At 50.0% G+C, this 26,390-nt stretch overlaps 1 protein-coding gene and 1 non-coding gene across 4 annotated transcripts in view; one reads left to right on the top strand and one right to left on the bottom strand.

Annotated features, from left to right (window-relative positions):
• Positions 1 to 26,390, bottom strand: part of DYNC2I1 (dynein 2 intermediate chain 1) — a 2,286,904-nt gene that overhangs the window by 556,134 nt on the left and 1,704,380 nt on the right. The window lies entirely within an intron of this gene.
• Positions 17,916 to 18,066, top strand: LOC138570743 (5.8S ribosomal RNA). The gene has a single exon (XR_011303776.1). It is a non-coding gene; the product is annotated as a 5.8S ribosomal RNA (ribosomal RNA).

The following is a 26,390-nucleotide window of genomic DNA, read 5'->3' as shown; positions in this document are numbered from 1 at the left end:
GTGATTTTCTGAAAAAGAAGTATTTATAAAATTGCAGAGTACACCAATCAGTTTTGGTGTGCATTCCTTTATCACCATCGCTGGACATGCATCCCCTTTACAGCTGGTGGGTTTCAATGCAGCAATAATTTCCATCAGTTCAGTTTCCTTAACTGGCTTAAAACTAAACTGGTGATTAGGACTGCCTGATTGTCGTATAGCCCCCTCTATTCGAGTAGTATCTTTGGGCAAAAGGTTCTCATTATTAACTTCAATCCTTTTCCTAATTATGTCAATTTGTTCCATCATGGCATCCTGAATCGTATTGCACCATATATCGTATTTTTCGATGGTGTCTGAGTTTACTCTACAGGGTTTTTCTAGTTCTTTCAGTATTTTGAAGAGTTGCATTATTCATTTTTGTCATCATAAAAATTATTTTTTGCTGTGATTACAGCCTGTCTGAACTCCTTAGTTGTAGCTTGAAACATCTCTTCTCAGAAGCACCTTGCGTTGATTTCCACGCATTGAAGTGTTTCTGTTTTTTGGCTTTTAGTTTTTGTAACTCTGGTGAGAACCATGGGTTGCACTTCCTTTCAACAACTTTCTTCGATTTCAGTGGGGCTAATGAATTTATGGCTTCCTGCATTGTCTGGTTGTAGGTAATTATCATCTCATCAGTGGTACTAACTTTCGTGACTTTCTCAGACAGTGTTGTTAGCCAGGGTTCTAAAGCTGCAACTGTACGCTTTTTTAGATTCCTTGTCAGTGGCTTTCCTTCTACTTTTAATTTAATGTGTTAGTTAGTATACACCATACACTGTATAAAAAGGGATATGACCATGGGCAGGGCTGGATAGTAACATCTTTGATTTTGATATTATGTGCAGCTATCCAGTCTAATGTTTTCCCTTCTCATGGGTGGGAGTCGTAACATGTTGGATAAAACCTAAATTGTCTAGGGAATCTTCCAGTTTTTTGGCCAAAGGGTTGTTTTCATTTCTCAGCCATAGGTTTAGATCTCCTAGGACCAGAAGCCTAGTATTAGCTTTCAGTAATGGCAATACGATACTACTAAGTTTGTTTTCAAAATCTGGCATAGGATTTGAGGGTCTGTAGATGACCAGCATATTTATCATAGTTTCTGCATTCGTTCTCACTTAGATATGCTTGACCTCTATCCCTTCACTAATGATGGGCTCTCTTTCCCAAATATCCAGAAAATATTTATAAATGAAAGCTACTCCTCCTCCTTTCCCTGTGGTTCTATATCGTTCTACCATACTGTAACCATCTGGAATAGCCAATGTTAAAGTTGGTCCGGCTGCTTCATAACTCCAGGTTTCCGTAATGGCATATACGTCAATATTATGACTACTGATGTATGAAGATACTTCTATGGCATGCTTTAGGAAGGATCTAGTGTTCAATAGTAAGACGTTAAGGCACTGTGATACCTGTTCCTTTCTATTATGATTATTATCAATATTTATTTGTCTTATGTACATCTCCTTTCAACTGTAATCCCAGTGTTTGCATATGATTGTACTGGGTCTGGGTTCCTTCACAAAGTTTATCACTATCATCCGTACTGTCTGATAGTTTTTCACAGGCTTTGTGTCCCTGTGGGCCTTGAAAGCGACCTCACAGGAATAGTCCATGCTCTGTGTTGTGGGTGATTGGTGGTTATTAATATAGTAAGATGGCGAGATAATATCTACTTGTTGTTTATTCATGCGTGCATTATCAAATATTGCAAACGTTTTCCTATTTTTGTCTAATGGGTCCCTAGCGGTCTTAATGGCATCCGAAACATCTTGTAATCCCATATTAGTATCAATTTAATATGATAATTCCTTACGGTTTACCGAGTAGGAGCCTCCACTTCCTCCCACGCCCTCCACGGACTGGCACAGACCGCTTGGGTTCTCGCACCATTGCCACACCTCTGATTACCACCTTAAAGGCTTCCCACAACATTCCCGCAGATGTTACACTTCCAGTGTTGTGTGTGAAGTAGTCTTTAATGCCTGTCCTCAATTGTTCCTCATCTCTCAGGGATTAGCTTCTAAGTTTCCAGGTCGGAATACATGCTCTGGGGATAAGAACATTCCATTTGACTATTAAAGGCGCATGATCTGATAGTACTTGCGCTTTGTATTCTGCAGTCGTGAATTCAGTGAAAGTTTCTTCTCCTACAAAGACATAATCTAGACTAGTGAGTAAGTCTTTTGGGGCAGTGTAATGTGAGTATTTATTTATTTACTGTATTCATTAATACGCTCAAACCCTTGGGTATCATGGCATAGGTTACAGTAAGAAGGCTTAACATGCTGGTCAAATTATAGAGAACAAATGGTAAACTCCACCCCACACATGCAGACAAACCCACATTCCTTAACGGAACTCCAAGAAATGTATCAAATTTTATTCAATATTCGAAAAATTATCTAAAAAGTCAGAAAATATTTGTTAAAAAAAGAGAGCAAGGACAAAGTGCACATGACAATAATTGATTTTACAATATTCCTTTACAATTATTCAACACCGATGTCAAAATGACTTCGGAAACAACCACCTGAAATTTTACAACAACATATACAGGTGAGACAATAATCCCTCGCCGGGTTTCAAATCGATAAAGCAAACACATATATAACTAGTACTAATCATTACTAGTCTTTTGCCTCGACATGTTTCAGTTCTACAGATTTAATACATAACTTTCTTCAGGAGGAACAAAACTTTATTTGTCACTTCGACCTTGACATAGCTTCTAAGAACACTAAAAAAATGTGGTATTGATCCTGCCAGTTTCGGGTAGGGCTGTCTCAGCGATTGAGTCAAACACCAGAAACCAGACATCCACAACAAGAAGTGCATATTCGTCACACACCACGAGAGGACTGCTTCGCTCTCCCTCTCTCCTGACGATGAGCCTTTTGTTAGCTTTTTCCAAGCCCTTTTGCCATTTGCTTTGCTTATAAACAACAGAAGTTTGTTTACTTACACTAATAGAACTCCCTGCTTCCAGATACCGCTCTTCAGTGATACACCCTTCGCTGAATTCGGTCGGGCAGTTCATTTTGACTTTGACAGCTTCAATATAGTTTACCACGTTGGATTCACCTGTCCCAGGTATTTGGCTATGTTCTTGATCTATGGCTACACTAACAAATTGCTTATAACAACGACTGATTTTTTCTGGTTTTCTTTTTTTCCTCTACCTCTCTGCTTCTACAAACGCAACTTGTTGGTATGGGCAAAATTTCGTTTATATTTTGGTATTGTTCCTGATGATGTTTGTTCTAATTATGTATGTGATTTTGCACTGTTTATTTGTATGAACTATGGTTAGACTGGCCCTGATGAAGGAAAACCTTTTCCGAAATGCATTGGCATAACTTAGTCTGATGAACGAGCTAATTGTGGCGAACTCTTCCTTACTAAGATATTATTAGTGACTACTCTTTTTATAAGAAAACTATGGTTTTGGCAGATAAAAATCATTGGTGAAAAACAACAGCAATTTTGAGTTTCTTTTTTTGCAAATCACTACAAAGGTTTAAACTTAACTTTTAGCTATTTTGTAAGAAACTTCCACCCGGATTGGGATACTAGAGAGCGGTTGTATGACTTGGTATTTTACCTTGTCTCTTGCTTCAATTGTTCTTTTTGGCTTGGGTGTCTCCAAACATTTTATAGCCTGCTCCTTCACAAAGAATCATTTTGAAAAGACTTGCATCTAATATTAATTTTGCACACCAACAACAAGTGGATTGATATCTTAGTGGTGCCCGCTCATTTTGCTTCCTGCTCTCAATGTTATGCGTCAGAACACCACACTTCTGGGTCATATGTTATGTTATGTTAGTGGCATTTGTTTAGCGTGTGTCTATCTTAGCGCTGTAGAGAGGAGGGGGGCAGCCTGTGCGGAACTGGAGTTAACTAAAATAAGTCGAGGTGAGTTTTAGGCTCTAGGAATGGAACCTGCCAGTGCTAAGCTCCAATTATGCTGTGGTTGCGATTTTGGGCAAGATCACAGGAGCGGTTTTGGGGTTTAGCCTAAGCCCCAGTTTGGTAAATTAGAAAAGAAAGGTTTGTTGCTCCCGGATATCTTGCTTGTAGTTTGTGAAATAATTATTTCTGACACCTTGGTTAGTATGAATTACTTCGTTTATTGTTCGTTGTTTTTCTGGGTGATTTTTTCTTTTTAAAATACATGTGTTTATGAAAAACACTCTTTGGAACTTGACAAGCAAATTAGGTCAGCCGACACGTGTTTCGACCTTACGGTCGTTCTCAAGGCTGAACAATATTCAATTAGTGACAAGGTAGTGACATATTACATTATTTTCAGCAGTGGTGTTTAAGGTGATGTGCAAGCACAGTGTTAGGTAGTGACATAACAAAAAACACGTTGATATGTCGATATACAGAAGGTTTAAAATTGGGAGAAAAGGAGGGAGGAAGAGACGAGAAAAGTAAGTAGCTGGTTAAAAATTGTGTTAAGAGTAAGATAGATTGAGGTAATTGCCTCTTACCCAGTTGCGGTTTGCTGTGTGCCCAAAATGGGGTTCTGTAATATAAACTGTCCTTTACGGCAGTCCTGGCTCCTGTTGGGCCCTGGGATGAGAAAAAATATATGTATTGGGGGGAGGTAGGGACTTGCAAAATGTTCCTCCCAAGGTGTGTCCATGGTCCCATTTGTCTGGTTGGGAATATTGGCTGTGGTCATTGCACATGAACACGGTTGAAAACATCAAGGGCTTTTCTCAAATAGCCCTTGTGTGTTCCCACCTTGTGGGTGTGTTGGCGGCAGTGCTAGCAGTATCATCAAGATATGTAACTGTCCAAAGGTTGGAAATAGATGGTCCGGGATGTACATCAGGGGCTCTTTGAGAAGTACCCCTGTGTTTACCCAGCCATATAGAGCATTGAATTGCATATCCTAGTGTTGAATAGTGAAAAAGGAGAATTTTTAAAAAATAAGCCCTTACTGCTATCCATTGCCCATGTGTGGGCACGGAAGCTTTGTGTCCCTTGGGTGGGATGGGAGGCTTACCTAGATTTTTGAGTATGATCTGTTCTTCCTTGGTTAGGTTGCCCTTGGTCTCTGTTTCATGGGTCCGTTGGTCTTCCAATTTGTGTAGATCCATGGTTACTGCTTGGTGGAAAGTGTCGATATAATTTTCTGCATATAATTGCGGCGTGAATCTAGATTTGGTTTTTAGTTCCGGAATCGTCATTGCTATATTCTGGATGCCCAGTTCTTGTAAGCATTCTTGCTTACTTTTGTCGTTATCAGCCAGTGTACTGAGGAGATGAATGTCTTCAACATCCCCGATGGTAAGTAGGCTTGGTTTAGGTGTTATTTCCGGTGGTTTGTATACCGATGTCTTAGTAGAAAAGAATTTCTTAAGCTTGAGGCGTCTTGTAAATTTAAATAAATCAATTTGTATGTCTACGAAGTTGTTCCTGCTGGATGGGGAAAATGAAAGTCCTTTGTTGAGCACTTTCTTTTCAGCATTTGTGAATTCTCTATTGGACAAGTTCATGATTAGATTTTCTTCTGTCTCTGTCCCACAGTTTTCTGTGACTGGGATCTGGTCTGTCTTTGCTCTATTTCTTCTTCCAGCTGTCTTGTGTTTTCTGACTCTTCTTCCTCCTCTGCTTCTTCTTGTTGGGTTCCTGTATTTATCAAAGGTTTTGCGAAGGATACCGTTTTTTTGTTGTTTTTGGGTTGTGGTTTCAAACGGCTTGCTTTCTTGTGTAGTTTGATCTTGCCCAAAATCGCAACCACAGCATAATTGGAGCTTAGCACTGGCAGGTTCCATTCCTAGAGCCTAAAACTCACCTCATCTTCACACTAGGGAACCAGCCCATGCTCAAGCACCTGGAATTTTCCAATAATTGCAAAGTAAAACGAATTAATGGCGGAATATATGATGTCAAGGAATGAGGACATCAGGGCACTTTTTGCCCCTCGAGGATCGACAGACAACGCATTTAGAGACAATAACCTACAAGAGGACCTCAAACATAAATTTATGAGGCTTGAAAAACTATCAAAAAAAGAAATCAACAAATTCTGGGAAAAAACAACAATGCAGGAATACGCGGAACAGAAGAGAATACCAAGAGGCCTGAGGATCCTTATTTTCCCTGACTTTGACGACCCACTGGACTCAGATCTAGCAGATGAATGGGAACGGAACCTAATACTTGGATCAACTAGAATGATAGAACTACTAATAGAACACGCCAAAAGAAAACATGATAGGGTTGTGATTCAAATTGAAGAACTAAAGAAAGAGATAGAAGATTATGACGCTCCAAAAACTACCAAAGAGAAAAATTACAAAACTATGTATAGAATTCTGAAAACACACCAAGATGAAGTAAAAATGAGAAAACTGCACAAATTCTTCAGAGATGACAAAGACTATAGAGAAGACAGAGTATTCACCTATCAATCTAAATATGACCACAACCAACAGCTACCTAAATCCAAAGAAAGCACCCCAAACAGCTCAGGGGCTAGCTCCGAAATTGATAGTGAACCAGAGGAAACACCAGATCTATGTGTGAAAACAACAGAGATACCACCAACCAAACGCAGTTTTTTAGATCAAATCAAACTACACAAGAAAGCAAGCCGTTTGAAACCACAACCCAAAAACAACAAAAAAACGGTATCCTTCGCAAAACCTTTGATAAATACAGGAACCCAACAAGAAGAAGCAGAGGAGGAAGAAGAGTCAGAAAACGCAAGACAGCTGGAAGAAGAAATAGAGCAAAGACAGACCAGATCCCAGTCACAGAAAACTGTGGGACAGAGACAGAAGAAAATCTAATCATGAACTTGTCCAATAGAGAATTCACAAATGCTGAAAAGAAAGTGCTCAACAAAGGACTTTCATTTTCCCCATCCAGCAGGAACAACTTCGTAGACATACAAATTGATTTATTTAAATTTACAAGACGCCTCAAGCTTAAGAAATTCTTTTCTACTAAGACATCGGTATACAAACCACCGGAAATAACACCTAAACCAAGCCTACTTACCATCGGGGATGTTGAAGACATTCATCTCCTCAGTACACTGGCTGATAACGACAAAAGCAAGCAAGAATGCTTACAAGAACTGGGCATCCAGAATATAGCAATGACGATTCCGGAACTAAAAACCAAATCTAGATTCACGCCGCAATTATATGCAGAAAATTATATCGACACTTTCCACCAAGCAGTAACCATGGATCTACACAAATTGGAAGACCAATGGACCCATGAAACAGAGACCAAGGGCAACCTAACCAAGGAAGAACAGATCATACTCAAAAATCTAGGTAAGCCTCCCATCCCACCCAAGGGACACAAAGCTTCCGTGCCCACACTTGGGCAATGGATAGCAGTAAGGGCTTATTTTTTAAAAATTCTCCTTTTTCACTATTCAACACTAGGATATGCAATTCAATGCTCTATATGGCTGGGTAAACACAGGGGTACTTCTCAAAGAGCCCCTGATGTACATCCCGGACCATCTATTTCCAACCTTTGGACAGTTACATATCTTGATGATACTGCTAGCACTGCCGCCAACACACCCACAAGGTGGGAACACACAAGGGCTATTTGAGAAAAGCCCTTGATGTTTTCAACCATGTTCATGTGCAATGACCACAGCCAATATTCCCAACCAGACAAATGGGACCATGGACACACCTTGGGAGGAACATTTTGCAAGTCCCTACCTCCCCCCAATACATATATTTTTTCTCATCCCAGGGCCCAACAGGAGCCAGGACTGCCGTAAAGGACAGTTTATATTACAGAACCCCATTTTGGGCACACAGCAAACCGCAACTGGGTAAGAGGCAATTACCTCAATCTATCTTACTCTTAACACAATTTTTAACCAGCTACTTACTTTTCTCGTCTCTTCCTCCCTCCTTTTCTCCCAATTTTAAACCTTCTGTATATCGACATATCAACGTGTTTTTTGTTATGTCACTACCTAACACTGTGCTTGCACATCACCTTAAACACCACTGCTGAAAATAATGTAATATGTCACTACCTTGTCACTAATTGAATATTGTTCAGCCTTGAGAACGACCGTAAGGTCGAAACACGTGTCGGCTGACCTAATTTGCTTGTCAAGTTCCAAAGAGTGTTTTTCATAAACACATGTATTTTAAAAAGAAAAAATCACCCAGAAAAACAACGAACAATAAACGAAGTAATTCATACTAACCAAGGTGTCAGAAATAATTATTTCACAAACTAAAATAAGTCGTTTTTTACAGCCTTCCCAAAGGCCAGGTAGTTCGGGATTTTTTTTTATGAGCTGCGGAAGGTTATTCCATAAAACCGCCGCAGCCACAGAAAAAGCTCGACCACCCACCTGGGTCCGCTTAATCCTTGGTACTACTAAACAGTCAGCCTAGGCTGAACAAAGGTTACGGCTTGGAAGGTGCTAGGTATTCAGTCCCCTGTCATGGAGCGCACAATGGGCTATCCACAGGGCCTTGAATTCAATCCGGTGAGTCACCGGAAGCCAATGAAGAGCATGGAGCACATGGGTGATTTGGGCCCCGAAGGGTGAGTCAGTAGCAACCCACGCTGCTAGGTTCTGCAGACGTTGCAATCGTTGGATCTGGTTTTTAGGTTGAGCCAGATACAACGAAGTTCAATAATCTAATTGTGATAGCACCATGGTCGCCACCACAGGGGGACGCAGTGAGGCTGGAATCAAGGGGAGAACCTTCTGAAGAACTCCAAGTTGGAAATGACCGGCTTGGCAGACGGCAGTAACCTGTTTATCCAAGGTTAGTGAGGCCGAGAGAATGACCCCTACATTTTTTACTTTACTAACAGGAATCAGTAGAGGACCCAAGGAGGCGAGCCAGAAGGAAGAAATCCAGAGAGTGTGGTTAGAGGGACAGCCCACCACCATCACCTCGGTCTTTTCTCCATTCAACTTGAGCCAATTGCAGTTCATCCACTCTCCCACGGCCGGCAGACACCCCCGCAGGCACGACGACACCTCAACCTGATCGAGATCTAATCGAATCAGGATCTGGGTGTCATCGGCATACGAGTAACATCTGATGCCGAAGGAGCGGATCAGACATACAAGGGCCCAAATATAGATATTAAATAAGATTGGAGGAGCCCTGAAACACTCCAAAAGTGAGGTGACAAGGAGCGGACAGAAAAGGCGGCATAGAGAGGGTCAGAGTACGGTCCGCCAGGAAGGACATGAACCATGCCAGCACTTGCCCAGAAATACCGAATTGGGCAAGATAGGATAGCAGGATGGAGTGGTCGACCGTGACAAACGCTGCTGAAAGGTCTAACAGATTCAGGGCGCCCACTCCACCTGTGTTCACCAGCCTGGCCATGTCGTCCTGGATGGCGACCAGTATGCTCCGAGTGCCTCTGCCCGGGCGGAAACTAGATTGAGCAGAGTCTAAGAAGTTGGATGATTCTAGAAAAGCAGAGAGCAGGGGTGACACCAGTGACTCAAGAGTTTTAGCTAGAAGAGGAAGAAGAGAAATTGGACGAAAGTTGAACGAGTCTGTGGGATCCAAGGTAGGTTTTTTCAGGAGTGGAACAACCCAGCCATCTTCAAATCCTGTGGGACCAATCCATTTTTAAAGGAGTTGTTGATGGCAGTAGTGATCTCAATTAGGAGGTCTGGAGTGATGTCCTTCATAATCCGTAAGGGCATGGCATCAGATGGAGAGCAGGATTACATTTTTTGGATAGCCCCTAGGACTGTCTCTTCAGAGAATCTAGGGAAGGTTGACCAATATTTTGTTATAGTTGAGTAGAAGTGGCAGAGGGAGGAGAATTGACCACCGTAGAGGTGACTGTGGTGGCTGCCGTAGATATATTGTGTCGAATAATTTCGATCTTAGTGATAAAATATTGTGACAGGGAGTCGCATAGTTCTTGAGTAGGGACCACCTTAAGTGTCAGCTTCTAAGGAGAGTGCCTTAACGACTGAAAAAAGGGCTCTAGGCTGACACAGCGTGGACTTGATTTTAGTTGTATAGTATAAAGCTTTAGCTGCTTTAATGGCGGCAGAGTAGGCAGTAGAGTAGGCTTCATATTGCATTTTCTTGGCGGGATCGTAATCTATCCGCCATTTATGTTCGGCTTGGAGTAGTTTAAGACGGGCCGACTTCAGTGAGTCTGTGAACCAAGGTTCAGGGGGCAGTGAGCGGGGTTGGACTAGATTTAGCGGGCGGCTGCACTGGCCGCTTCCAAAAATGACTGGGCAAGAAGAGACAATGAGGTTACCATGGTTGTGTCACATTTGGGGCAGATGGAGGTAATCATACTTTGGGTGTCCGCAGTACGTCAAGACCGCTGCCAAATTTTATCCACTAATTTCTTAGTGTGTTTTCCTCCTGCTTTCACCAAACATAAGACCAAGAAGTGGTGGGACCATAAAATAGGTTTGATGGATTAGATAGTCAGGAAAGATTCTCTAGCAAAAACCTAGTCAAGCATGTTGCCTAATTTATGCTTGGGGCTTTTAATATGCTGGTAGAAATCAAGATCTAATAAGCTTTCAGCAAACAGTTTGAGGGCTGGAGATCTAGGCGTATCAAATTTCAAATTGAAATAACCTAGCAGAATCAACTGTGTATATTGTACTTGTAGATGAGCCAGTAGGTCAGGGAACTGTTCAAGAAATGTGCCACAAGGGCCCGGAGGGCGATACACAATCAAAAAATGGCATATGCAAGTAGCAGAAATAATACACCTAAACAGAAGGGCTTCCATAAGGATGGCGTGGGGGCACTCAAGTTGGGAGACCTTGAGGTCATCTTTAAATATTACAGCGACCCCACCCCCACGCTGAGGTTTCTGGCGGCATGCATGCAGTATGCAGTACCCTGAGGGGACTGCTTGCACCAGAGAGGGGGCGGAACTCTCTTGCAGCCACGTCTCCGTGAGACATAGGAGTGCAGGGCAGCGATCTTCAAGCAAATACCTTATTTCATCAGCAGGCGCTAGAAGTGACCGAGTATTATGTAGCAATGCTGAAAAGGAGTCTGGGCAGGCCCGCTTTTTGATAGGCGAGCCTGAGGGGTTACCTTGAGCTACCAAGGGGCAGCTGATCCAGCCTGGAGGAAATACGGTGATTGCAGGGGCGAGTGCAGCCATATGAGATTGGTAGCGACTAGTTCCCATCCGAGAAAAGGACCATAGCAACGGCCCGCCCCCTCGTTGTCACGTGACCTCTGATGTCATCCTTGTGCTTTCCGGAGCAGAGAAGCGGTTCGGGAGCACGTTCAGTAAGTGGGCTGGGGCTGAGCGGGAATTTTGAACGCTCTGGCTGCCGCTGGTGCAAGTGCAACCGGACCCTGCCAGCCTTTGGCTTGCAGCGTTTGGGGTTGGCATTTCAACACCGGGAACATTTCTAGGAGGCCCTGGAGGGTCCTGAGCGGCAAGGCTCTGGCTGCCAGGCTGCAGGAACAGCAGCAACCCGTGTGCTTTTGACTGACTGTAAATTGGAATTTTCTTCCGGATACCGTGAACGTTCCTGCAAGACACCCGATTTAGACGGGGGAGCAGGAAATTACATTTACTTTAAAAATCATGCTCAGCTATTCAACATGAAAGGTATGGAGGGCTAAGAAAAGGAACAGGGAGACAGTGTATGCTTGTGTTTAACTGATCAACGGGGGTTAATAGAGTGATTTAATGTTTTATGAGGGTGTGATTATTAGGATGCGTGGTTTTAGAGGGCGTTGGCTGGGGCTATCTGCGTGCGATTCGGGATGGCACACAGGCATCTGTTGCAAGGGGCAAGGGGCATCTTGCTATTTGGAAGAAGGATCAGGCATTATGTTATTGGACTAGAGGGAGGGATTGGGCATCTTGCTGGGGTCTGAATGGTTGGATAGGGGCATGCTGGTGTAGGTCTGGTGGGATGAGGCACTTTTGCGTGGCTCTGGAGAAAGGGGGCACATTGGTGTGGGTCTGGAGGGATGGATAGGACATAGGGGTGTGGGTCTGGGTGATGGATAGGGACACTGGTGTGGGTTGGGGTACATTGGTGTGGGTCTGGGGAGGGATGGAGGACATGGGTGTGTTTCTGGAGGGAGAGATGGGGCACAGTGGGTCTGGAGGGTGGCATGGGTCATCTAGGTGTGGGTTGGGAAATGGAACGGGGAATCCTGGTGTGGCTCTGGAGGGAAGTGGTGGGGCACATTGGTGTAGATCTGGGAGGAGGGATGGTGCACATGGGTGTGTTTCTGGAGGGAGAGATGGGGCACAGTGTGTCTGGAGGGTGGCATGGGTCATCTAGGTGTAGGTTGGGAAGTGGGACGAGGCATTTTGGTGTGGCTCTGGAGGGAGGTGGTGGGGGCACATTGGTGTGGCTCTGGAGGGAGGTGGTGGGGCACATTGGTGTGGATCTTGGCGGAGGGATGGTGCACATGGGTGTGTTTCTGGAGGGAGAGATGGGTCATCTAGGTGTGGGTTGGGAAGTGGGACGGGCATCTTGGTGAGGCTCTGGAGGGAGGTGGTGGGGCCCATTGGTGTCTCTGGAGGGAGGTGGTGGGGGCACATTGGTGTGTTTCTGGAGGGAGGTGGTGGGGCACATTGGTATGGCTCTGGAGGGAGGTGGATGGGGCACATGGGCGTTTTTCTGGAGGGAGAGATGGGGCACAGTGGGTCTGGAGGGTGGCATGGGTCATCTAGGTGTGGGTTGGGAAGTTGGATGGGGCATCTTGGTGTGGCTCTGGAGGGAGGTGGTGGGGGCACATTGGTGTGGATCTGGGTGGAGGTATGGTGCACATGGGTGTGTTTCTGGAGGGAGAGATGGGGCACTGTGTGTCTGGAGGGTGGCATGAGTCATCTAGGTGTGGGTTGGGAAGTGGGACGGGGCATTTTGGTGTGGCTCTGGAGGGAGGTGGTGGGGCACATTGGTGTGGATCTTGGCGGAGGGATTGTGCACATGGGTGTGTTTCTGGAGGGAGAGATGGGGCACAGTGGGTCTGGTGGGTAGCATGGGTCATCTAGGTGTGGGTTAGGAAGTTGGATGGGGCATCTTGGTGTGGCTCTGGGGGTAGGTGTTGGGGGCACATTGGTGTGGATCTGGGCGGAGGGATGGTGCACATGCGTGTTTCAGAAGGGAGAGATGGGGCTCAGTGGGTCAGGAGGGTGGCATGGGTCATCTAGGTGTGGGTTGGGAGGGTGGCATGGGGCATCTTGGTGTGGCTCTAGAGGGAGGGGGTGGGGGCACATTGGTATGGGTTTGATGGGAGGGATGGAGCACATTGGTGTTGGTCTGGGGGTAGAGACTGGGCACCTGGGTGTGTTTCTGGAGGGAGAGATGGGGCACAGTGGGTCTGGAGGGTGGCATGGGTCATCTAGGTGTTTGATGGGGCATCTTGGTGTGGCTCTGGAGGGGGGGTGGGGGCACATTGGTGTGGGTTTGATGGGAGGGATGGGGCACATTGGTGTGGGTCTGGGGGTAGGGATGGGGCCATGGGTATGTTTCCGAGGGAGAGATGGGGCACGGTGGGTCTGGAGGGTGGAATGGGTCATCTAGGTGTGGGTTGGACGGGGCATCTTGGTGTGGCTTTGGATGGGGGCACATAGTGGGACTGGGGGGGTGGTTCATCTAGGTGTAGGTCTGGAGGGCAGGATGGGGGCATCTTGCTGTGTGAATGGAGGGTTGGTGGCATCTTGGTGGGGTCTGCAATGCATAGGGGCACATTGGTGTTGGTCTTGTGGCACATTGGTGTGGGTTTGATGTGGGGGCTGGGCCCATTGGTTTGGGTTTGATGGGAGGGACTGGGACATTGGTCTGGGGAGGGATGGCCGCATATTGGTGTGGGTCTGGAACGAGAGGATGGGGCACATTGGTCTGGGTTTGGGGCATACTAGGATGGGTGGTTTTAGAGGGGATTGGCTGGGGCTATCTGCGTGTGATTCAGTATCGGCACATGGGCATCTGTTGCAAGGGGAAGGAGCATCTTGCTATGTGTAGGGAGGATGGGGCATTATGGTATTGGTATAGAGGGAGGGATGGGGTCTGAATGGATGGATAGGGGCACGCTGGTTTGGGTCTGGCAGGGAGCGGCACATTGGTGTGGGTCTGGCGGAAGGGGCACATTGGTGTAGGGCTGGAGGGAGGGATAGGAACATGGCGTGGGTCTGAGCAGAGGGATAGGGACAGTAGTGTGGGTTTGGGGTACATTGGTGTGGGTCTGGGGGAGGGATGGGGGACATGGGTGTGGGTCTGGAGGGAGAGACGGGGCTCAGTGTGTCTGGAGGGTGTCATGGGTCAACTAGGTTTGGGTTGGTAGGGTAGGATGGGGCATATTGGTGTGGCTCTGGAGGGAGTTGGTGGGGGCACATTCGTGTGGGTTTGATGGGGGGGATGGGGCACATTGGTGTGGGTCTGGGGGGAGGGATGGGGCACATGGGCGGGCTTCAGAAGGGAGAGATGGGCCACAGTAGGTCTGGATGTAGCATGAGTCATCTAGGTGAGGGTTGGGAGGGTGCGATGGGGCATCTTGGTGTGGCTCTGGAGGGAGGGGGTTGGGCACATTGGTGTGGGTTTGATGGGAGGGATGGGGCACATTGGTGTGGGTTTAGGGGGAGGGATGTGGCACATGGGTGTGTTTCTGGAGGGAGAGATGGCGCACAGTGGGTCTGGAGGGCGGCATGGGTGATCTAGGTGTGGGTTGGGAGGGTGGGATGGGGCATCTTGGTGTGGCTCTGGAGGGAGGGTGTGGGACCACATTGGTGTGGGTCTAGGGGAGGGATGGGGCACATGGGTGTGTTGCCGGAGGGAGATATGGGGCACAGTGGATCTGGAGGTTTTGCATGGGTCATCTAGGTGTGGGTTGGGAGGGTGGGATGGGGCATCTTGGTGTGGCTCTGGAGGGAGGGGGTGGGACCACATTGGTGTGGGTCTAGGGGAGGAATAGGGCACATGGGTGTGTTTCCGGAGGGAGAGATGGGGCACAGTGGGTCTGGAGGGTGGCATGGGTCACCTAGGTGTGGGGTGGGACGGGGCATCTTGGTGTGGCTTTGGAGGGAGGTGATGGGGGCACATTGTGGGACTGGGGGAGGGATGGTTCATCTAGATGGGGGTCTGGAGGGCCGGATGGGGGCATCTTGCTGTATGGATGGAGGGATGGTGGCATCTTGGTGGGTTCTCCAATGCATAGGGGCACATTGGTGTTGGTCTGGGGGCACATTGGTGTGGTTTGATATGCAGGTGTGGGTTTGATGGGAGGGGTGAGGCACATTGGTGTGGGTCTCGGGGGAGGGATGTGGCACATGGGTGTGTTTCCAGAGGGAGAAATGGGGCACAGTGGGTCTGGAGGGTGGCATGGGTCATCTAGGTGTGGGTTGGGAAGTGGGACGGGCATCTTGGTGTGGCTCTGGAGGGAGGTGGTGGGGCCCATTGGTGTGGCTCTGGAGGGAGGTGGTGGGGGCACATTGGTGTGTTTCTGGAGGGAAGTGGTGGGGCACATTGGTATGGCTCTGGAGGGAGGTGGATGGGGCACATGGGCGTTTTTCTGGAGGGAGAGATGGGGCACAGTGGGTATGGAGGGTGGCATGGGTCATCTAGGTGTGGGTTGGGAAGCTGGATGGGGCATCTTGGTGTGGCTCTGGAGGGAGGTGGTGGGGGCACATTGGTGTGGATCTGGGTGGAGGTATGGTGCACATGGGTGTGTTTCTGGAGGGAGAGATGGGGCACCGTGTGTCTGGAGGGTGGCATGGGTCATCTAGGTGTGGGTTGGGAAGTGGGACAGGGCATTTTGGTGTGGCTCTGGAGGGAGGTTGTGGGGCACATTGGTGTGGATCTTGGCGGAGGGATGGTGCACATGGGTGTGTTTCTGGAGGGAGAGATGGGGCACAGTGGGTCTGGAGGGTAGCATAGGTCATCTAGGTGTGGGTTGGGAAGTTGGATGGGCATCTTGTTGTGGCTCTGGATGCAGGTGGTGGGGGTACATTGGTGTGGATTTGGGTGGAGGGATGGTGCACATGGGTGTGTTTCTGGAGGGAGAGACGGGGCACAGTGGTTCTGGAGGGTGGCATGGGTCATCTAGGTGTGGGTTGAGAAGTTGGACTGGGCATCTTGGTGTGGCTCTGTAGGGAGGTATTGGGGGCACATTGGTGTGGGTTTGATGGGAGGGATGGGGACATTGGTCTGGGGAGGGATGACCGCATATTGGTGTGGGTCTGGAAGGAGGGGACGGGGCACATTGGTGTTGGTCTGGGCGGATGGGGGCATACTAGGATGGGTGGTTTTAGAGGGGGTTAGCTGGGGCTATCTGCATGTGATTCAGGATCGGCACATGGGCATCTGATGCAAGGGGCATCTTGCTATCTGGAGGGAGGATGGTGCATTATGGTATTGGTCTAGAGGGAGGGATGGGGCATCTTGGTGTGGTTCTGAGAGGAAGGGATGGTGCACATGGGTGTGGGTCTGTAGGGAGGGATGGGGCACATTGGTGTTGGTCTGGAGGGAAGGATTGGGGCTTATTGGTCGGAGGACGGATAGGGGCATCTTTCTGTGTGGAGGGAGCATGGGCCATCATGGTATGGATCTTGAGGAAGGGATTGTGCATCGTGGAGTCTGGATCGGTGGGGGCATTGTTGATCTGGAATGGGCATATGATGGGGGCATGTCAGGGAATGGTGGAGCATGTGGGTCAGGGCTGGAGCGCTCTGGTGGGAAGGAAGGGGGCATCTGGGTGTGAATGGAGGGATGGGGTATGTTTATCGGGAGAGAAGGATGTTGGTTTATTGGAGTGGTGGGAGCATGTGTGTGTCGAAGGGATGGGGTAATCGGGTGTGGGTATAGAGAGAGGGCGAATGGCGCCATCTGAGTGTGGAGGTAGAGATGAAGCATATGGGTGTGGCTCTGAGGGGTGGAGCATCTTGGTGTAAGTATGGAGGGGCGGATGTTGGTGTCTTTGTTTGGGTTCGGATGGAGGGATGGTGGCATGTAGGTCAGGAGGGAGGTGGCATTTGAATCTGGAACGTGTTTGGAAGGAGAAATGGGGCATTTGAGTGTGAATGGTTTCTGCTTGTGGGTGGGGGCACAAAGGATCATTAACAGCGGAGCAGCGGGAGGGAGAGCTGTGGGCCCGACCTCGGTTGCATCCCAGACGTGCACACCCACAGCCCGGGGCACCTCTCGCAGAGTGGTCCGGTGCGCGTGGTCAACCAGCCCCCTCTCCTCACTGAGCCCGCATCTGCGCTGGCCGGGGGTCTCTCTGACCTGCCAGCGGCTGGGCATTGTTGGGCACACCCCGGTCACCAGGGAAGCCCTGACTGGGGGCAGCCGGGAGCCGAGGGAAACCTGACTGCTCTCTAGGGGTGCCTCCCCAGGCAGACAGGCACCCGGGCAAGGCAGGCATGAGCCATGGTGCAGCTGGCTCACTTGACGGTGGGCGCCAAGGTTCCAGCCACCCACATCTGTGTGTGAGCAATGGCCAGGCCCGCTGGCACAGTGGGTGACCTTCCCTCTTGCCCAGGTACCTGGAGCTGGGTCCTATGCGGCCGGGCTGGGGTTTGAAGACTCTAGTGGTCCCACCCGACCCCCCTGTCTGTGCTGTCTCTGGCCTGCCTCGTTGTCCATCTCCCAGCCCCCCTCCCAAAAGGGAAGCGGAAGGGGTCAGGGAAGGATGAGTGGATCGGGCCGTGTGGGCAGGTGGCGGAGCGGCCTACCTCCATCCCCCTGGGAAGCACTGTGCTGCTGCAGCTGGCGGTCAGGCTGAGCACCTGGATTATTATTATTATTTTCTTTTGAAACCACAATGGTTTCTGCCGAGCTAGACAGGGAGCTGGGCTGTCCTGCCACAGCCAGCGCTGCCTCCCCCAACCTCTCCTGCACCGGCAGGGTCAGGCCGACATCTAGGACAAAAAAAGTTGCCTGTGGCTCTTGGCGGTGGATCACTCGACTCGTGCATCGATGAAGAACGCAGCTAGCTGCCAGAATTAGTGTGAATTGCAGGACACATTGATCAACCCTTTGGACACACCATGTGGCCCTGGGTTTTTCCCGGGACTACGCCTGTCTGAGGGTCGCTTGTACATCAGTCGCCCCGGGGTTCACTCCCAGGGGCGTGGCTGGGGCTGTTGCAGGGACCCCATTCCCTTCATCCCCCTAAGGTCAGACCCCGATCAGCCCTGTCGCTGGATCCTTGGATCTGGCGCGCAAGCTCATTGCCGACGCGTCCTGGTTTCCCCAGTTTCCCCACCTCATGCTGGTTTTGGGAGGGCCGGGTGGCGACGCGCCCCGATGTGGTGGCGGTGGCAGCAGGCTTTAAAAAAGCCTGGCGCACCTTCACCCTACCCCGGGGCACCTGCCCATGCTGTGTGTGGCTGTCTTTGGTGTCCCACGGCTGCCGGCGCAGGATGACCATGGAGCACGGACCTCGTGACCATGTGGGCTTCGGTCACAGATTGGGACAGAATACACTCGCCTGCGCCAAGGGCTGGGGCAACCCCCCATACGGGCCCGAGGCCAGCTGCCCTGAGCTTTGTGCTTCCCGACCACGGCCTCAGATCAGACATGGTGACCTGCTGAATTTAAGCATATTACTAAGCAGAGGAAAAGGAACTAACCAAGATTCCCTCAGTAACGGCCAGTGAAAAGGGAAGAGCACAGCGCCAAATCCCCATTCAGCAGCAGGCGTGGGAAATGTGGCGTACAGAAGACCGACTCCCTGGCATCGCTCAGGGGGCTCAAGTCCTTCTGATCGAGTCTCCCCATGCGGATGGTGTTAGGCCGATAGCGGTCTCTTGCACACCGGGATCAGGTCTTCTTGGAGTCAGGTTGCTTGGGAATGCAGCCCAAAGCGTGTGGTAAACTCTGTCTAGGGCTAAATACGGGCACGAGACTGGTGACCAACAAGTACTGCAAGGGAAAGTTGAAGAGAGTTCAAGAGGGTGTGAAACGGTTGAGCGGTAAACTGGTGGGGTCTGTGCAGTCCACCCACAGGATTCAACACGGCAGGCAGGTTGGTCACCTGGAACAGTGGAGGCCCTTCCGGGTCTGTGGCCCGGGCACATCCAGCCCCAGCAGGGTGCATTTGGGAAGGCCCCAGGGGGCAGGTGGCTCTCTGCTCCAGCAGAGAGTGCTACAGCCCCCTGACAGCAGTTTTGCTGTGTCCACGGGGCTGAGGGAGATAGACCACCACCGGGCCCTTATCCGGCAACTGTCCTGACCCTTCTTGGGGGTTGCTAGAGTGGCCATGGGAGACGGGGCTCCCGATGTGACTGTGGTGGACTGCCCTCAATACACCCCAACCACGTCATGCTGCCAGGCGGGGAGGCCCACAAAGGGCGCCAGGGGTCGGTTAACCACCCGACCTGTCTGGAAACACTGACTAAGAATATAACGCCTGCCCGAGTCAGAGGGATGAATGAAACCCTGTGATGTAATGATGTTGAGGGCCGGTGCCGGCGATTGCAGTGGCATTCTGTCGAGGTGGGCTCTCCACCGACCCGTCTCCCCCGCTCTGTCAGAGATGATGCATGAGCGTGTGTGATAGGACCCGAAAGATGGTGAACTCGGCCTGGTGGAGGTCCGTAGCGGTCCTGATGTGTAAATCGGTCATCTGACCTCGGTACAGGGGCAAAAGACTAATCGAATGATATAGTAGCTGGTTCTCTCCGAACTTTCACTCAAGGTAGCTGGCGCACGGAAATCCCAGTTTTATCTAGCAAAGCGAATGATTAGAGGTCTTGGGGCCAAAATTATCTGAACCTGCTCTCAAACTTTAAATGGGTATGAAGCCCGGCTTGCTGGTGTGGAGCCGGGTATTGTATGAAAGTGCTCAGTGGGCAACTTTTGGTATGCAGAACAGGCGCTGCGGGATGAACCGCACCCGGGGTTAAGGCACATGATGCAGATGCTCATAAGTGCCCAGAAACGGTGTTGGTTGATATAGACAGCAGGATGGTGGCCATGGTAGTCGGAATCCGCTCAACTAGCCCTGAAAATGGATGGCCCTGGAGCATCAGGCCCATACCAGGCCGGCGTTGAGAGCCGCGGGGGCTAAGTCAGGCGAGTAGGAGGGCTGCTGCAGTACGCACAGAAGCCCGGGGCGAGGGCCCTGGTGGAGCCGCCGCAGGTGCAGATCTTGGTTGTAGTAGCAAATATTAAAACGAGAACTTTGAAGAATAAAGTGGAGAAGGGTTCCATGTGAACAGAAGTTGAACATGGGTCAGTCAGTCCTAAGAGATGGGCGAGCGCCGTTCGGAAGGGATGGGCTATGGCCTCCATTGCCCTCAGCCGATCGACAGGAAGTCGGGTTCAGATCCCCAAATCCAGAGTGGCAGGGTCGGGCGCCCTTGCGGCGTCCAGTGTTGTAATGCAAATGATCCCAGAGAAGCCGGCAGGAGCCGCACAGAGGTTTTTTTTGTTTTTTGTTTTTTTTAAACAATTTTTATTTTATACAACACACAATTCTTGGGACTTCCATCATCAGATTCAGCGTCAGAGTGTTACAATCAGCATTGTCCAGTCCCATTCCCTCCCTCCCCCCTAACTTGAGCCAATATGTCCATGTCATCATCCTGTGATTTTTCAGGCGGGTTTATCGTCGTCTCTTTATCCGTTTTATCATCGCTCTGATCAGACTGGGGGGGGCACTCATGGTAGCCACCAGCTGCCTCCATTCAATTAGGGGTCCTACCTCCTCCTCCCCTCCCCTACAAACCGTGTCCCACCAAACAGCCGTTTCTGCCTCTGCCCATTTTAAGAGGTCAGCCCACCACAACTCTATCCTCGGCCTCTGGGCTGCCTTCCAGCACATTGCTATCCTTCGTTTGGCCAGGACATATGCTAGATCTTTCATTTTGCTTATGTGCTTTAAGTTACGTGGCCTAGGGAATCCCCCCAGCATGCATGCCGAGGCCGACTCCACCTCCAGTGTAATACCGGTTCCTGCTAAGCGTGCCTTCACTTCTTGCCAAAACCGCCCCACCTCAGGGCAGGTCCAAAACATGTGGAGTAGCCCAGCCTCCTCCACCCCACACCTAGGGCATTTCTGAGTCGTACGGCCACCAAACCTAGCATTCTTACTGGGGGTGAGCTATGCTCTATGTGTGACATATAGTTGGATCTGCTGGAGCCTTGCGTTCCGGGACACTTTTTTATATCTTTGGGCTCTTTTCCAGAGCCCATCCGATATGGGCTCTCCCACCTCATCCTCCCAAAGTTGTCTGTTGGGTCAAGTCCTTCCCCACCTTGGACCCCAACAGCTCGTATATGCGGGAAATCTCATGCCCACCCTCTGAAATATCATATATAGCCTCCATGGTGGCATCCGGTTGTCCGGTGAGCACCTCTGTTGGCCACTTCGCTCGTACTCTCTTGACAATTCTGGTGTAAGTTATGTACTGCCCTTTATGCACCCCAGTATCTTCGATCAGGTTTGGGAACTCTAATGCCTCCCCTTCCAGCCATATGTCTCCCAGGGTGGCCAGGCCCACTGGTTCCCAGTACTTGCGGACCCCTTGTATCAGCTGGGGATCCTCTCCACATAGTGCTGCAAGCGGCACCTGCATAGAGTACGGAACCGGGTGTCCCGCAATCTGCCACGTTCTGTGCCATATCTCCCATCCCAGTACCAGCAGCCCCGCCATCCCCCGGGCCCTCGACTTGGACAGCCACACCACTTCTTTGTGAAAGAAGGGGAGCAGTTCCCTGCACAGCAGCCTGGTTTCTGCCGTCTCCTCGCCAGACAGCCATCTTGCTACATACTGCAGCTGCCCTGCCAGATAGTATAGCTCAAAATTTGGCAGGTTGATCCCTCCCCTATCACACGAGTTCTGTAGTTTCCAGAGGGCCACCCTGTTCCTGGAGTTGCCCCAGATGAAGCTCCAACACATGCTATGGAGGCTAGCTAAAAAGCGCCTCAGGATCCCATGCGGGATGTTAACAAAGAAATGCAACAGTCTAGGCAAAACTACCATTTTTAGCAGAGCAGCCCTCCCCACCATAGCCAGGGGTAACCTGGACCAGAATCCCATGCTGTTCTTAATTCCTTCTACTGCTTTAACCGTGTTGCGTGCATGTTCTTCTGCTATATGGTATATGTCAATTCCGAGATATCGGAACGACTTTGTGTGCCAGGGTAATCGGCAACACTGGCAGACTCCTGGGCAAGACAAGCTTGTATCTCCCCAGAGGGAACACGCTAGACTTTTTGGGGTTAAACGCTATGCCAGAGAGAACGGCAAATTGCTCCATCATGTCTAGAATATATTGCATGTTCTCTTCTGGGTAGCGTAAATATAACAGTATGTCGTCCGCATATAAAGAAACAAGGTGCATGCCATCCGCAGTGTGAATACCTATCTCCTCGTATTGCTGTCTCAGGCAGGTGGCCAATGGCTCCAGTGCCCATATGTATAACATGGGCGACCACGGGCAGCCCTGTCTAGTGCCTCTGCTTAGTTACCATTTGTACGAAATGATAGCACCCGTTTTGACCCTGGCGATCGGGGAGCTATATAACATTGTCACCCACCTGAGGTACCCCGGTCCCATTCCATAGCCCTTAAAGGTCGCGATCAACTAGGGCCTTTTCATTGGCTCGAAGGCCTCGACCACGTCTAGTGAAACTATTGCCAGTTCACCTGGGTCATTTTTTGTCTGGTCAAGGATGTGATGCAGTCTTCTGAGATTATCAGTTATGTTCCTGCCCGGGACATAGCCCGTTTGGTCGGCGTGTATCAGTTTACGAATGACAGCCTTAAGCCTATTTGCCAGTATAGCAGTGAGGATTTTACTAACCTGATTGAGCATCGATAAGGGCCTGTACGACCCACAATCAGTGATAGGCTTGCCCGGCTTCAGAAGCGGGATACTCACCGCCTCTCACAGGGTCTCTGGTAGCCTGCCTTGCTCATACGACTGGTTAAGCATGGCCAGCAGCGGGGGAAGCAACTCTTGTTCATAGGTTTTATAAAATTCACTTGGAAGCCCATCGGACCCGGGGGCCTTACAGGTGGGCAAGTAGCGAACCACTAGTTCGAGTTCTTCCATCGTAATAGGGGCATATATGTCTGCGCGTTCTGCCTCATCTAAGGTGGGTAGGCCAATGTCCTCCAATCTTACCCGAATTTCGTGGTCTCTAGGGCCACCTGGGTCCTCATAAAGATGTTTATAGAATCTCAGGAACTCCTCATTCACCCCCTCCTGGGTATTATGAGTCCACCCTCCCTTGCCTTTAATTTCCCTGATCACCGTTCGCGGCGTCTCACTCTTGTATAGCCAGGCCAGACAACCTGCCCAGCTTATCTCCCCCTGCGTGCTGTCTCTCCACGTATTTCTTATAGCTTAGTTTACATAACCTGTCCCAGCAGTCCCCACTGGCCTGTTGTAATTGCCTTATCCTGTCTCTGTCCTCATCAGCGGTGCCTTCCGTACGCATCCTGCCCTCCAACTCCTCCTCAATTCCCTTCCACTCTGCTCTATGCCCCCCTGGATCCCCCTAGACTTCAAAATGGCAACCCCCCGCAAAACCACCTTAAACGCCTCCCAAACAGTTCCCATAGAGCTTACACTACAGTATTTATCTCTAAGTACTCAGTGATCGCCTCTCTTAAATCCTCCATGAATCCCGGGTCCTGCAGAGCCTCGGCTCTGAGTTTCCAAGTGGGAATCCGTGCCCTGGGAGGTTGATGCCGCCACTCCAGGATCAGGGGGGAGTGGTCCAAAAGCACCCTAGCTTTGTATTCCGCACCTTCCATCTCTCCTGCCAACTCTGTGGAGGCGAACACAGTCTAATCTTGTGTGAAGGGCGTGTGGTGCCGTATAGTGCGAGTATTGTCTATCCACTGGATGCAACTGCCTCCAGACATCCACTAGGTCGAAGTCCCTCGGGAGGGCCTGTAGCACCTTTGCTGCTGGGGTTGGTTTGTCTATCTTACTATCCGATCTGTCAACATTAGGGTTAAGTACACAGATAAAATCACCTCCCCAAATAATCCCACCACCCAGCAGTGGGCCGACTCTACCGTACAGGGTCCTAAAGTAAGCCGCTGTGTCCTGGTTAGGGGCATATAAATTTACAATACACACTTCTCGGTTTTCCAATATACCCTTCACAACAGTCATTCTGCCATCTGGGTCACCCGTGACCTGAAGCAGCTGAAATGGCACCTGTGGCGCCACCCAGATGATAACTCCTCTAGCGTAGGCCGAGTATGTGGATCCCACCAGGTACCCCCTCCACTTCTTCTTAACCACCTCCAATTTCTCCCTAGTGAGGTGGGTCTCTTGCAATAATGCTATGTCGGTCCTCATCCTTTTCAGATACATCATCACCTTGTTACGTTTCAGATAGCTGTTGAGGCCCCTGACATTCCAGGTAACCACTGTAAGGCACCCTGGCGCCATCACCATGATATCCCGCCTCTTAAGGGTCACATTTTGGCCCAATACCCTTTCCCTCCCATCAAACTTCCCTCCCATCAAACTTCCCTCCAACCCCCTTCCCAACTCCCCATTCCCCAACTTCAAACCACTGCACACCCCTCTCACCCTCCCACCTCCCCCTCTTCGTCTACCCCAACCCCAACAAGTGCCCAGCTCCATCCCTGGATCTCAGGCCCCCCTGCGTTTGGTTCTGCCCTAAAAGGCCCCAGCCCAGAACCCAGCAGGGTGTCACCGAACTACCAGTGACCTAACTAAACTATTCGCTATGGGGTGTGAGGTCCTGCTCCGTATAGCTCCTATATCTATATCAAGGTTTCCAGTGCCACCGTCTCATATTTATAATTGTAGCTCTGAACACACTCCTCTGCCGGTATATGCAATGCTATATTCAAGTCCCATTGTCATGAGCTGCAGCACCTAGGGCGCTTTACCGACGCATGTTACTTATCTCCACCTTCTGCTCCATGGATGTCCGGTTCCCGGGGACAGCTCTGCGCATCTAACCATCCCATGGCATCCTCTGGGGTGTCAAAAAACAAGGTTCTGCTCTTGTAGAAAACCTTCAGTTTAGCTGGATAAAGCAGCATGTACCTATGGCCTGCATCCCGCAATCTTCACGGACCCAAAGTTCATGCGGCTGCGCTGTACTTGCAAGGTATAATCCGGGTATGCCGTTATGTTCGCAGCACCTCTTTGTATCGTGCCGCCCTTCCGAAAGTGTTCAAGGATTTTTTCCCGATCCCGTTAGTTTAGGATCTTCGCTATCACCGGCCTGGGGGGTGTGGGGGGGGTTCCACGGCAGTGGCTTCCTCATCAGGGCCCTGTGTGCCCTCTCTACAACGAACCCCTAGGGCAGGGCTCCCCCGGTTATCTCCTGTAATAGCATAGAATCGATGTATTCGTAGGGTTAGTTCCCTCAGCTCCTTCCGATAATGGGAATATTGTTCCTTCGGGTGCGTCCCTCCGCCTCTTCCGACCTGCTCTCCAGATTGCCCACACGTTGTACCAAGGCGTGAAGTTCAGATTTATTGGCAGCACAGGCTGCTGTGTTCGGGGCCACCTCTTTTTCCAGGTCCTCCGTGCGCTCAGCCAACAATCATACGTCTTGCCGGAGAAGATTTACGTCCTCCTGCACCGCTCCAACTTTGAGCTCAAGTGCAGCTTTCAATTCACTGATTGCTAGGCCCAGTTTGGTCTCCAAGGCCACTTTCAGGTCAGCAATCGCCGCAAGTACCTCCTGGTTGCCCATAATGTCTCGGCCCCCAGCTTTCTTCCTGGCCCCTTCTGCACCTGGTGGTGTTTTGGCAAAAACGTCCAGTGTGGGCTGCTTGCCTTTCTGTCTGATGAGTTTGTTGGACATCTTGTTGCGTCAGGGTAAAGTGAGTCGGCCCCAAAACGTGCTGTCCTCTTTTAGAACGTGCTAAGTTGCCCAAAATGTCTAGGCCCGGCCTGATCGTTTCAGGGGTGTCCTCCAGCGACCTCCCCTATTTCTAGAATGGACTGTGTCCTCCCACGTACCCACGTGAGTTCATTCAGCCTTCACAGGACTAAGGACCCTGCCCCAGTCGATCTAGCTCCCCGGGCTGTCTGCCTGGCCCTGGTGTGGCTCTGCGGGCTCCGGTGGCCACTCTTGCTGGTCCCCACTTTCATGGGGCAACCCCGTACGCCTTCATCTGCAGTTACCTCTTGCGGCCACCTCGGGCACGTTGTCTGCGTCGCTTTGTTCCCACTTCAGGCGGCTGCAAGTCTCTGTGTTTCTGTCTAAGCCTGTCTGTGCCCCTCGGGTGGCTGGATCAGCATTCGTAAATCAATCATAGGCATGTCTTGTTCTTCGTTGTGCTATTGTGTTTACTAGACTCCACAGGATGGTTTGGTGGAGTTTGTTGCAGGTTGGGTTGCCGATGTGTGCCTGCGCCTCTTCGTCTCACGGTGCGGCGCTGGGTTTATTGTGTCATGG

This window comes from Ambystoma mexicanum, chromosome 2q (genome assembly GCF_040938575.1).
Source record: "Ambystoma mexicanum isolate Mex_15411 chromosome 2q, UKY_AmexF1_1, whole genome shotgun sequence".
NCBI classification, from domain to species: Eukaryota; Metazoa; Chordata; class Amphibia; order Caudata; family Ambystomatidae; genus Ambystoma; species Ambystoma mexicanum.
The sequence above is the reverse complement of the archived record's forward strand: the minus strand, read 5'-3'. Positions and strand labels throughout refer to the sequence as shown.